At 50.6% G+C, this 12,944-nt stretch overlaps 1 protein-coding gene across 2 annotated transcripts in view; it reads left to right on the plus strand.

Annotated features, from left to right (window-relative positions):
* The window catches only part of TRAF3IP2 (TRAF3 interacting protein 2), a 351,822-nt gene that overhangs the window by 222,521 nt on the left and 116,357 nt on the right, over window positions 1–12,944 (plus strand). Inside the window, exon 1 of one of the 2 annotated variants that reach the window (XM_078649138.1) lies at window positions 12,645–12,699. The exons of the other annotated variant lie outside the window; for it this stretch is intronic. The gene's annotated coding sequence lies outside the window, so the exon portion shown is untranslated. Of the gene's footprint in view, window positions 1–12,644; window positions 12,700–12,944 lie in introns of those variants that run through there. 2 annotated transcript variants of the gene reach the window in all.

A 12,944-nucleotide genomic window follows, 5' to 3' on the forward strand; every position in this document is an offset into this window, starting at 1 on the left:
CGCCATGTTGTCTACTTTGAAAATCTGAAAACAAATAGTTATTATTTTAAACTATTGAGGTATTGTTTTTAGTTTTGACCAGAGCACCATACCAATTAAACCGATTTTTGGTTCTTTGAGTCAATTTTATCTCACACTTTTCATTTTTTTCACGCGCACTGCACTCCATTGGCATCACGAGTGAATCACTGTGGTCAAAGAACTTCAAAATCCTTCTGTGCATCAACTTCAGGTGCTGTAAGAACTGGATTTATGATACATCTCCCACGTGACGATACTCCACCAGAAAGGTGGGCTGATGGGAATTTTACTTTGAAAATCACCCGCTTGTGCGCCAGCTCACGCGCCCACACTGTCACTCCCACCACCAGCGGGAAGAGCTCCAAGAATGCAATGCTCCGTCCCCCGCCCTGCCAATGCGGCGGCCATTCCTCCGCACCCCACCTCCCCTGCCAGTACAAACCGAAACCGCCCACCCCCGCCGCATCTGACGAGATGGTCACATCCCATTCCCAGTCCTCAGGGGGCGCTATGGGCACACCATTGAAGCGCTCCAAAAAAGCCCGCCACATGCGCAGGTCCTCCTTCGTCCCTGCCGGCAGTCGGAGGTGATGATTGGGCAAAGTTAGTTCGGACAGCGCCAGACCCAGCCGCCTGCACAATGTACGCCCCGCCCGAACTACACGGCACGCAAAATTCAGATGCCCCAACAGCATCTGACCTCCCGAACCGTCACCTTCTGTTTCCTCAACATGCCGTCCACCAATGCCATCATATGCACCTTCTTGTCCTCCGGCTGGCGTGCTTCCATGGCCAAGGAGTTGAGCTCCATTCCCAGAAATGACAGCACTGTACTGGGACTCTGCGTCTTCTCTGGCACCAGGGACACACCCAGGTAGCCCATGAGTTCTGTAAAACTGTCCAGCTGTTGCTGGCAGTCCGCCGAACCAGGCCGTCCCACCAAGAAGTCATCTAGGTAGTGAATCACCGTCTCATTACCAGTGTGCCAGGAAAAAGCCCACTGCAAGAAGGTACTGAAGCGCTCAAATAAGGCGCACAAAATCGAACACCCCATGGGCAACGTCTTATCCACGAATATGTCCCCATCAAACTGGATCCCCAACAACTGGTGATCTTCCGGATGCACCGCCAGCTGCCTGAATGCTGACTTAATGTCACATTTCACCATGAGGGCTCCCCCCCTACCGACGCCATTAGCCGCAGTGCCAAATCCACGGACGAGTATGACACCGAGGACAGCTTGGTCGATATGTAATTGTTCACCGACATCCCTTCTGGCCACGACAGATGCTGAATCAAACGAAATTGCCCCGGCTCCTTCTTCGGCACCACGCCGATAGGAGAAATAATCAAATCCTGGATGGGCGCCTCCTGAAATGGGCCCACCATCCGCCCCTTCTGCACCTCCTTGAACAACTTGTCTCGCACTACCGCTTTGTGTGCGTTGACCGATTTCAAGTTCTCGGCCCACCTGGCAATCCTCTGACCTTCGTATCCCAAACAGAAACCCTCCCGGAACCCCCGGCGCAACACACCCGCATCTTCGGTCCGTGGATAAGACGCTAGGAGGGTCTCCAGCCACTCCAGCTCAACCGGCGTATGAGCCTTTTCCCAGTGCCCCCGCTCCCCTTTTCCTCCCCTGCCCCCTGGTCTGTGCGCTTGCGGTCGCGGGCTGCTGACCCTGCGTACCGACCCCCACCCCCCAGCAGTGTACCACCGGGTGACGCTTCCCGCACTTGGAGCATGCATGCCGGAATCGGCAATACTGTCTGCCACACGCCCCTTGTTGTAATCCCAACACGTCCGACTGCGGTGTTTGCGACACCCTCTCCTTGCCCCACCCCCCCCATGGGTGGGGTGGGCCAGAAAGGGGCGCTGGCCGTATAGATCATCTTACCAAACTTCGCCCCCCCCCCCCATAGTCTGGTGATACAAGTCCAAATCAATCTCCCCCACTTCGCCTCCTGGTCCGCCGCCAATGGCGCCTAGAACTCCTCATCATAGTGCGACCTCGCGTAACCCCCATACATGTCCTGCGCCCTTCGGATCACCTCCATATGTTTGAAAAGCGCGACCGCCCGCTCTGGGTACTTCTCACAGTACACGCTGGTGAAGATCAAAAACCCCGCCGACCAGTTTTCTATGGTTAGAGGAACCTTCGTCCACTTAGCCAGTTCCTGTTCCTCCTCTTTCGACCCCTCCTTCGCCATCAGCTCACGATGTAAGAGCTTCAAAATATCCACATAATCCCTTTTCCAAATCTTCTCTTTGGTGGTCAGGGACAGGTGTGCCCCCAAGGGTTTCGTGATGCACATATACGGCAGCTTGCGCACCGGTATGTCATGGCTCTTCTTCCCGCCGGTACCCCCTTTTCCTCCCCCAACCGGCTTGGCATCCCCGGCCCCACCGCCGCCCGCCGCGTCCGGGCCCACCCTGTGTCCCTCACGTACGTGCCTTTATTAAGACGCACTCCTTCTTCCCCCCTTTTGCGTCTGTCCCCACAGACACCCGGGGGCCCCACCCGACCCGCTCCCTGCTCCGCAACCTTCCTTACCTGGCGTCAAGGTCGGCGTCCGCACCGGATCCCGCCGCCTAACCAGTTGAGCAGGGAGGCCACCACTTTCTCTGATCTGCACCTTCTGTGGGCCTGTAAAACACTAGGACAACATTACTCTGTTCCCCCCTGTCCCGTCCCGCCCCCGACCCCTCCCGAATCTCCCCCTCCTCCGTGCTGTCCTCGTCATAATCCAATTGAGGCCCTTCCAGATCCATGTCTTGCCGCCCTCCATGGGCTCCAGCCGGCTGAGTCCAGCTCTTTCCCTGCAATGATGCAACAGTTCACCCAAGTCCACACTCTCTCTTCTCCTCTCTTCCTGCTCCACCTCGGGGTCCCGATCAGCACTGACGGACCTCCACCCCCGTCCCCCGGCGGCCGTCTTGACCCTTTGGGGTGGGGCTGGTGGAGACCTACTGCCCCACCTCCCGCAGGACGCTGTCGTCCGGTCCCTCGTGGGAGCGGGACCGCCTGCATAAAGCATCCTCTCAGCAGGTTGGAGCCGCATGCTGCTCTCCCGAGCACCTCACCACCCGCTCCTGTCGAGATAAATAGGTGGAGTCCAGCATCCCGGGGTTAAAAAGTCCTCACATCCCGCCAGAGCCTCCCGTCCACCCCGCCCCTCTGGCACCCCTCCCCACCCCGCCGAATGCCCCACCCGCCGCGCCGGGTTAACCCGCCATGTCCCGCGCTCCTCTGGCACCCCGCCAGCCCCACCCCCCGCCCCCCAACCACCCCCCTCCTGCTCCCCATCGCTCCACACCAACAACTCCAACTCCTGCCGCACCGACACCCCTCCCCCCTTTCCCCCAGAGCCCCACACCCGCCTTCCTCCCCATTCACCCCCCTTTTAGCCCCCCTTCCCCCCACTGGCCACCCCAACCCTCACCCGCCCCCACGAGCCTAGACCCCACAGTGTATACAGGCCCGTGTCCGGCGCTCCGCCAGCCCAGACCCGCCCCTGGCCCCTCTCCGCCAAATCCTCCTCCCGGCGCCCCCCGAGCCAAGAACCGCGCTCACTGCCACCCAACTCAGGGGACCGCGGCCTATTCACCCCCCCGAATACCCAACCCCCACCTCCTTCTCCACCTCTCCTTCTGAACTGTCAAGCAATAGAGGGGATGCCCCCCATCGCTCTAATGCGTGGGGGCATCCCCCCACCCGCTCCCGCTGTTTCTGCTTGCGACCCTCGGAGCCCCGCCCCCGCTGCCGTGCACAACCACGCCCCTCTTGTAATGAGGCTCCCGATGCCCTCTCCACTCGTGGTGCCCCCCCCGCCCCCTCCACACACTGTCGCTGAGGCCGCGAGGTCACGCCCCGCCTTCCCCCCGCCGCCTCACCTTTGGCGCTACCTCTCCCATCCTGCGGCCGCGCTGCACACCATCCTCCTCCCTCTGGCCATGCCCCCTGCCGCCTCACACGTGGCAACTCTGCCGCCAGCACAGGAGCGCCGCGGCGTCGCTCACTGCTCGCCGCGGCGGCCTTACCTTCAAACCGGGCCGCAGGATATCCGTGCGGCCCACTTCTTCAAGGAGGCGGAGGGCCTCCACGACTCTCGGATCCTCCATACCCGCCATTCTGCGCAAGGAGCCACACGCAACACAGGTACCCCGTGCCTGCCGCTATCACCAGCCGCACCGCTACCCAAAAGCTCCAGGCACAACAGCTACCACACCCGTATACAGCCCACAGCTAAATTAGCGGTCAGGATCACGAAGCCAAAGGAGGAAGCCAAATTTAGCCGCCAAAGTATAAAGACCAAAATAGGAAGCCAATTACAGCCGCCAAAATATAAAGGCCAAAATATAGAAGCCCACAGGTCACCTACAACCGGCTGCTGGGTCACTACCACCAAAATGGTGGGTAGTTTCCCAAAATGTCCAGTTAAGTATACCCCAAGCCCAAAAATAGCCCAAAACCAGCCCACCCAGCCCAAAAGAAGCCCACAAAGCCCAACCAGCCCAACTGAGCCCGCTGGTCGGCTGCCCCTCTGAAAGCCCTATTCTCCCCCAAAAATATGAAAGGCAATGCAGCAGAAAATTAATGCAGGGGGAGTCACACATAGATCCATGATTCAAGAAATCCCTAACAGATGGTATGACCTCAGATCCAGGAAAAAGGAAACGGTAGCAAGCCGTCCTACTGAGCCTGCAGCAACTGGAGGAGGTCAACCCACTGTCCCACTGCACAAGAGAAACTTGAGAAGCAACTTTTAAACCAGAGTCAGTGGACTTCTTCGGCACAATTTGCACATCATAGGTAAGTTAACTACAAGACTCTAATAACTATACCAAATACATAATAGCCTTTGCCTAAGCACATTAAATATAGCATAGAAATGTGTAAATCGGTGTATATCAAACAACAAATGCGTATAAAATACGGCCCACATATAAATTGCAGTGAAACTAAATACCCATTGCACATTCACAGTGCATCCTGGGAGTTGTAGTACATTCATGCTGATGTGATTTTCCCAAACTTTTTTTATCAACACAACAAAATGAAACACATACTACTTAGCCATAGCACAGAAAATAATAATGATTCCATTTTCAAACATATATCCATGCTCATGAGAGTGATGTTTCTGAAGGCTAGGGGGATTGAGGATTCCCAAATTCAGCCTGATGAGCCACTGGATGATGAGTCATGATACAACCACACAATTGCAACCAATAAGTCCCACAGTGAAGTACACCCATAGCCAGCAAAAGTAGTGGGTGCAGGAAGCACACATAATGTGAGCCAGGAACCTGCAGTCTGGCCAAGAGAACCATGGGGAAGACATAGACGTCGTACTCGCCATGTGGCCAATACTCCATCCCTTGCAAGCAGTGAAAATTTCCCAGAATTTGGTGTCTCGGAAGCATCAATGCCTAAAGTTCAGCACCTGCTATAGAGGGAAAAAAATGGGTTGACAAAAAAATTCACAAATATTGAAAAAAGTCGCCACCAGCCCCCTGGACCCGCCGCTGCACGTTTAATTAAATTTGTGACTGTGTATAAATTAAATTTAAATGTCAGGATTTATGCCGGGAATCCCGGCAGCACCCGACGGAAACAGGAGTGCAGGGGGCTGGCTGAGCCGGGCGGCGGGGCTGGGCTGGGGGCTGGTCTAAGTGTGACAGACAGTACTGACTGACAGGGTCCACAATAGTCCACTGAGACACTGCATACTGGCTGCGCAACTACTGCTCAGGGCGGAAACTTGCCCGAGCATGCGCATGTATGTTCCCCCCATGCTGGCAATAATGACACGGGGAGGGTGCTGGTTAACAGGAGCCCCGGAGTTATCAAAGGCGACAGGGCGAGCAGTTAGTGTGCCCCCCAAGCCAATGGCTTGGGGGGCACACTAACTGAAGCCAATCCTGGCGCTGCATGCAGCGCCAGGATTGGCCGGTCACCGCGCAACCCGCCAGGGCAATCCATCATTGGATGCCGCGCGTGGGTGGCTCACAGTTACTGCACAATGGCCAATCACTGTGCCTGACTTCTTGTAGTCTGGCAGTGATTGGCCATTTGCGGCACTGTTGGTGATGACGTGGTTGGTTCCGCCCCTGCGACTCGCCTCGTGGTGTTCTGCTGTGTGGAGAGTGGTCGCATTCTATCTTGAGCTCAGCTTTGCTCCGACTCTCATCGTCACTGCCACAGTGCACTACCGTAGTACACTGACTGTACACACTGTACAGAGAGTACTCTCGTCTCGACCAGGGCTGGTCTCGACGACTTCTCTTCGAATCTGACTTCTTTTTTTAGTGAGTAATATTTGAGTTATTATATATCAATTGAATCGATTCTTGTGGAGCGGAGGACATATTGTTAAATTAATGTCATGATGAAGTGTTCTTCTGTCTCTGGTGTGCTAAGGCGCGCATAATCATTGCCAAAACTTACACAGCAGCACGAGAAGCGCCATAACTGTTGGGCCTGCTGAGAGAGGCCTTCCCTCCCCCTGTCGGCTGCTGTAGGCTGGACTGACTCAGGGTGAGATGGGGCTGCAGGTTTAAGGCCTGGCCTACCCTGCATTACGAGACTTCTAGTTTGGCAATGGAGACTCGTAATGCAACGGACCGCGTTGCTATTTTTTGGAAGTGTCCGCTCTCCCAGCAGGTGCGGGGGAAGATAGCTTCGAAGAGATACTGCTGGCCTGAGTCTGCTTAACACCTGCACCAACAAACCAGCACCCCTGCACTGCAGGTGTTAAGCAGCACGAGCCCCGTGTGTGCCTATGACTATTTTATACTTCATGCTGCTCGTTATTAATAACATTTGACATTTGCAACATTTGCGTAATTGTACCCTTGACTTTGGATTTCAGTCCTCTTTTGTGAACAATTACCTGGTTTATGGCACAGACTATCAGTTTAAGGAGCACCTTCATTTTAAACTCCCACATAAAATACTCGTCAACCAAATTAAAACACGCAAGGCTGCCAAAGGGGATTATGGGTTTTGCAGTCCCGCTGGGAGGAGTAGCAATTACAGGAACCTATGTCAAAATTAAGCACAGCCTGTGCAATCAGAGCCCCGTGGCTTTGTTACAAGCCCACTGTTTTACCCCTTGTCTGTATCTGTTCCTGCGAGCATTTGGGAGCACAATTTAAATTTCGCTCTGTGTGCCATCAATGTTCAAACTGGACAGGTTTTGTTCTGTTCAAATACGAGGCAATGTGGTAGATGAAAACAAGTATTAACGATGTTGGCAGCACGATTTGTATGCAAAACAGTTTTAACTTTTGCAGTTCTTTTTTATATTGTCGGATTTATCATCAGGAAGGCAGCATGTTCTGAGAGTTTTTGCGCCATAATGTAGACAAATATTTATGCAACTCGGCTGGTCATTACGACATTCATACATTGAGCAGATGGCTTACAAATATTATTTTTACTGTGTATATGTTATGAAAGTGATTTGTTTTGCATTGTGTCAGTCAGTCATGTTTTTTATGGCTCTTCGCCACGCGACGCGTTTATCGTTTTCCGGAAGGAGAGGTGTCAGGAAGCAAGGACATCTGAGCACTGCGCAATCTCCCCCCCCCCCCCTGTTCTTGTTTTGAATATGGTGGGTTTGAGGGTGGTCTCTCCATGGGAACGTCGGTACTCGGGACGCTTGTTGTTGTGAAGAAAGTCTGGCCTCTGTGCGGTATAGTTTGTGTGTGATGCATAAGGTTTTGACAAAGTACATTTTCAAATAAATAAATTAAGCACAAAAAGACTACCGTGCTCTCACTACAGTGCTGAAAAAAGACATATCTGCGTCTCCAAATGAAAACACAATATTTGTTCTTCTGTTACACGCACAGCACAGGTTGGCCGAAAGTATATTAGGTGCTACAAACGAAGGGGCATAAATGTCATACTGTATGCAGTTTGTGCTGGGGTCCTTGGGGTTTGGTGAGTGTCAGGGGGCTAGTGGATTTGCAATTTCTCATGGAAGGTGGATGTTGCATTGTGTTTTGGGTCAGTGGGGTTTGCAGAATGCTGTGTGGGTTGGTGTTTGCTGTGTATGTGAGGGGGTTAGTTGGTTTGCAGTTCGTCAGAGGTATGGGGCTTTACTGGATATGTTGGGTTTGCCGTGTATGTGTGTAAGGTGTCAGAGGCGTCCACAGAGTGAGCCGTGGTCAGCAAGGTTTACAAAGTGTGCCAGGCAGTGCTTAATTTGTAAAATAATAAGTGCCGGGGCCCAACGTTTTGCTGAGAAGTTCACTACTGGTATTATTGAATTTCGGCTGATGCCAAATACCAAGGCAGCTTCCTCTTGATCTCACCTCATGCCTCTTTCATCCACTGCCAGGCACTCTCTGCACCTTTATCTTACTATTTAAGGTTCTTTTTCATCCCTGCTTTCTTTCTTTGTCATTGTTTTCCACCTTTTCCTTTCTTTTTCTCTCTATTCAGCCGGGGATTCCTCACATCCTCCGCAGACAGTCTGTATTTTCATTCAGTTTATGTTAGGAGCTTACAATGAACACACACACATCATGATCAGTCTGTCTGGGGTTTACAAATGATTGTCAGAGAAATCCTTTTGTTACTTGCAGTTTGTAAGTTATAATCCTAACACACAACAGCGAGCTATTAACAGTCATCTAGAGCTCAGATTTACATGAAAGTCTTATAGTCTGAATTCAGCACCTGTGCATAATAGGACGGAATGTATGAAGCTCTGTGGTTATACTGAATAAGCAGCTACCTATGTTATGCCATCTATTAATGTAAAAACTGCACTTCCACAATTGCTTTATTAACCTTCCTGCTTTCTCAAATTTACTTGAAAATGCACGATTTTTCTCCTTTTTTTTCAAAATTTTCTTGGGTGGGGTTATCCCCAAAACCCCCCTTTTGGGGTTCGGGCTTGCTCGCTGCGCTCGCTACGGTGCTGTATGCAAATCACTTTGCGCCCCACCACTTTCAAATGTCACCCACCGCCCCTGCATTCTCGCTGAAGTTTTGAAGACCCTATGCATAGATCGAAATACCACCCATGTACAACATAGATGTAGGGAACTTCTATGGTCTGCCTACTGATGGATTGACAAGACCAATTAACAGACTTGCAATTGCAATATGTCTTGTCAGGGCGCACTATCAACCTGCAAGTAGAAATGGGGCACTACAGAGGTAAGTGGCTCGTTGACTCATACAGATAACGAATACTGTAGAGACATTACAAACCACTCCGATAGCAGGTGTCAGCCAGGTAGTATGTCCTGAGAGTGAGGACCGCTGTCAGTAGTATTTCTGTCAGTGACACCATGAGTGTGCGTGAAACCAAGCATAGCTGTGCTGGAGATGTAAATGTGGGTAACAGCATTTCTGTTCACAACGCAAATCATAGCCTGATATCCTCATATTTTTGTATTTGTTGTGTGTCTGCACGCATATGGCAAGCCATATTTCAGAACTCACAGCGACATAATTTAATGTAATTTAGTATGCTTACATACCTAGCAAACCATACGAATAAAAGTTGGTTCCTGTTTTCCTGCACATATGCCTTTGAGTTTGCTTTAATAGTATTGGGCCCATAGTTCACTTACCCAGAAAAATAATCATCAGCTATGGTAGCATAGCACCGTGGGCCCTCTACTGCTCCCAATGCATCATGTGGAATATGTGGCTGACTCATCATCAGTTTAGGGTTAGATACAGTAACTGGTAGGCCTCTGCAAGTTGCTACATTGTGAAGAATTGCACATGTGGCTACAAACTTGCAACAGAATTCTGGAGAGTACAGTAGGGCACCACCATTCTTGTACAGGCATCTGAATCTACTTTTCAGTATTCCAGATGTTCACTTAATCACACCTCAGGTCTTCCTATGTGTCATATTGTAGCGATGCTCGCTGCATGTGGATGGATTCATATATGGTGTCATTATCCATGGGCGAATGGCATATGCACTATCACCTAAAACAGTAGTGTATAGTTTTACGCATCAAAGTTAAAATGTTTGTGCTTTAAAATCGCAATGAAATGTAACATAGGCTTATTACCCAACATACGTGCGTCATCAGATTCTCCACTTGGTAGCCTTGCATGAATGCCACTGTGTCTGAATATGAATGAATCATTGGTGCTCCCTAGGAAACTTGCTACTATCTATGTAATTACATGTTCGGTATCACACACCACTTGAATATTCATGGAATGAGTATTTTTTCTGGTGAGGAGTAGATACTCAGTGCCGGAGGTGGGCAGATTGACACATGTGTACCATCTACACACCCTATAACATTGGGAAAGTTGGCTATGCGATAAAATTGGAGCCTCATTAGCAAAGCATTAAGGAATAAATGGGGAAACCGCTACACTGAACTGTGGGACACACTACCAGCCGCTGTACTCCCATCTTGATAGCTACCAGATGCTAATAGATGCAAGCTGCATAACACCTGTACATTGGCGGAGATGGACTTACTGCATAAGGAGTGTCTCTCAAGCTGGGCTTTACATCAACAATTAGATCAAGGATTATTGAACTACTTAGCCTATACTTGATGCATATCTCTTCCTCTGTTTGTTTAAAAAGTGTGACACTCAGGCTGAAGAGTCTCTCTGGCCTTTTCCGCCTTCTCTGTAAACCAACCAAAATCATGCAGAGCAGCTATTTTGGGAAAAAATCTGTTGCATTTTGCGGCACTTTATATAGTTTGGCTGTTGTTTGCTCAGCAGAGCTCCTATTCATGTAAAATAATGTAGTAAGTGTGTTTAAGAAGAGTATGCACTAGCCAGTGTAAGTTGAGTAGAACAGAGTGCAATCTTCAAAGAAGAAAGGATCGACAGTTATGGTAAACATATGATATTGGTGGAACATGAGGCATTACACCGAAGACGGTTGGCCTGAAAAATGTTACCTTGATACTGATTTGCAAAGTTGCTGAGATGTAAGTGCTGAGCTTACCAATAAAGTTTTTTATTGAGAGGAAACAGAATCATTTCCCCTTATTAAACTAAGGAAATGCATTCTAAATATTAATCATGAAGGTCATTTAAGGATAGTAAAAAATAAAAGGAAAGTGGGTCAGAGAGCACTATTGGTGATTGGGTGCGGATTCTGAAATTGAGAGGGTGAATAAAAGTGTCCTGAGTGTTGTGGTGCAATTAAGTCATTAGTTACTTACCATCCCCCCTAACTCCCAATCCATGTCCTGATTGCCCTAGGGAAGCTTTACGAATTATAGCCGTAGGATGTAGCCCCCATTTTTGATGGTGGAGAAGGTTTTAAATACATGATTGTTTTGTTTAACACCTGGCTCTGATTATAGCAAAAAGGCATCTTGCAATGAACTGGAAGGTGGCAAAGAACCCTCAAATAGTCCAATGGAAAATTGAACTTCTTTGATAGGCTAAATGCGAAGGTGTTAACATCCTTAAAGAGGATAAAAGAGGACAGGACTCCATGGAAACGGCTAGTGCTTGGGAGGAAATACTGCAGGACTTGAAGGATGAGGGAGGCTGTTCAAGCACTAGTTCTGCTCCCCGTTGAGAGATTTTTTTTTTATTTTTTTTTTATTGAATGACACACAGCATTAAGCCGGACAGCATACAGCAATATATCGACACATAATTTCATTGCATAGTACACAGGTTGACAAGCAATGTTACCTGCATCCATCGGGGGCTCTACTGTTGCGATGTGGCGTCAGTTTTGAAAAGTCTGTTTTTTGAGGCCTGATGGAGGGCAGAATCAGAGGCTATGATGGCTCGTTTGGATCCCGCGGAGGGCAGCGGTCGTGCTGAGCTGTCCTGCACCTTTGGCTTTTGGCTTCCAATGTGCCCAGTCTCGTGCTAATCCGCCCCAGGTCTTCCGCTTTTCCCTGGAAGATTTGGAAAACCAAGCGAGGACATTGTTGCGAGCTTCTGGCAGCACCCGCTGGGCATTGCTTTGACAGAGGCGGTGAGTGCTTCAAGTGGTCCGAAACGCTCGGAAGACGTCTGGCCGCGAGTCGCGGTGGTACATTGCGAGAGGCTGATTTAGCTCTGGAGGGCTCGGAGGCCGCCCTAAGGCATCCTAAGGCATGTGAAGGGCTTAATTTCGCTGACAGCTTTTAAAAGGCGAATGATTTAAATACATTACTGGACTTCATGAAAGAAGGGACCTGTTCAAAGCTACTTAAACTGTCTGTCTGTTTGGTAGGGGCTTATGGTTCAGCTTTGGAAAGAAAGACAGACATGGTGATGGTGATATAGCGGCGCAACCTTTCCTGTCCCCGCTGCCAATGATTTGGCGCTCGTGGCGTCAGCTGTGGGAGGTCCCGCTGCCCTGTAGGCTAACTACTAACTACTACCCTGTCTGCTTGATGGGACGTCTTACCGACCATTAATCCTGCCACAATCTTGCCGCCATCCGCCGCAGAGTCCGGCCGCCAGCGCCGCCATACCAGGACTCCATTACCTCCTCGTCAGCCCTCCCCGTCCCAGTCCTAACTACATGAGCATAGCTCCTCCCACCAGAAACTCCCAAGCAACTTGAAACCCATCCCTTCCCTCCAGGCCACACCCATACCCTGAGGCATATAACCCTGTGACCTGCCAATCAACAACCTGTTTGTTTTTTCTGCGGAATCACTTCCGAGCAGTCTTCGTCGAGGGGGGCACTGGAATTGGCCTCCTATCTGGTAAGTGTGAGACGGGATGCTAAGCGCCCGTTTTTAACCCCTATTGTGCCTGTTTTTCTTTTACCTTGTAGGCATTTGCTTTGAGTCCCTGCTGTAGCGGGACCGTGGGCAGGGCCGGCGCTAGGCATGGGCAGTGTGGGCAGCCGCCCAGGGCCTCGCGCTCAGCAAAACACAGGGGGCCTCGCGCCCCTGTGAAAGGTCACACTTTCACAGCTCACTTCAGGGCCCCCGGCAGCGCCTCGGGC

The sequence above is a fragment of the Lissotriton helveticus genome, chromosome 6 (assembly GCF_964261635.1).
Source record: "Lissotriton helveticus chromosome 6, aLisHel1.1, whole genome shotgun sequence".
In the NCBI taxonomy this organism is placed as follows: domain Eukaryota; kingdom Metazoa; phylum Chordata; class Amphibia; order Caudata; family Salamandridae; genus Lissotriton; species Lissotriton helveticus.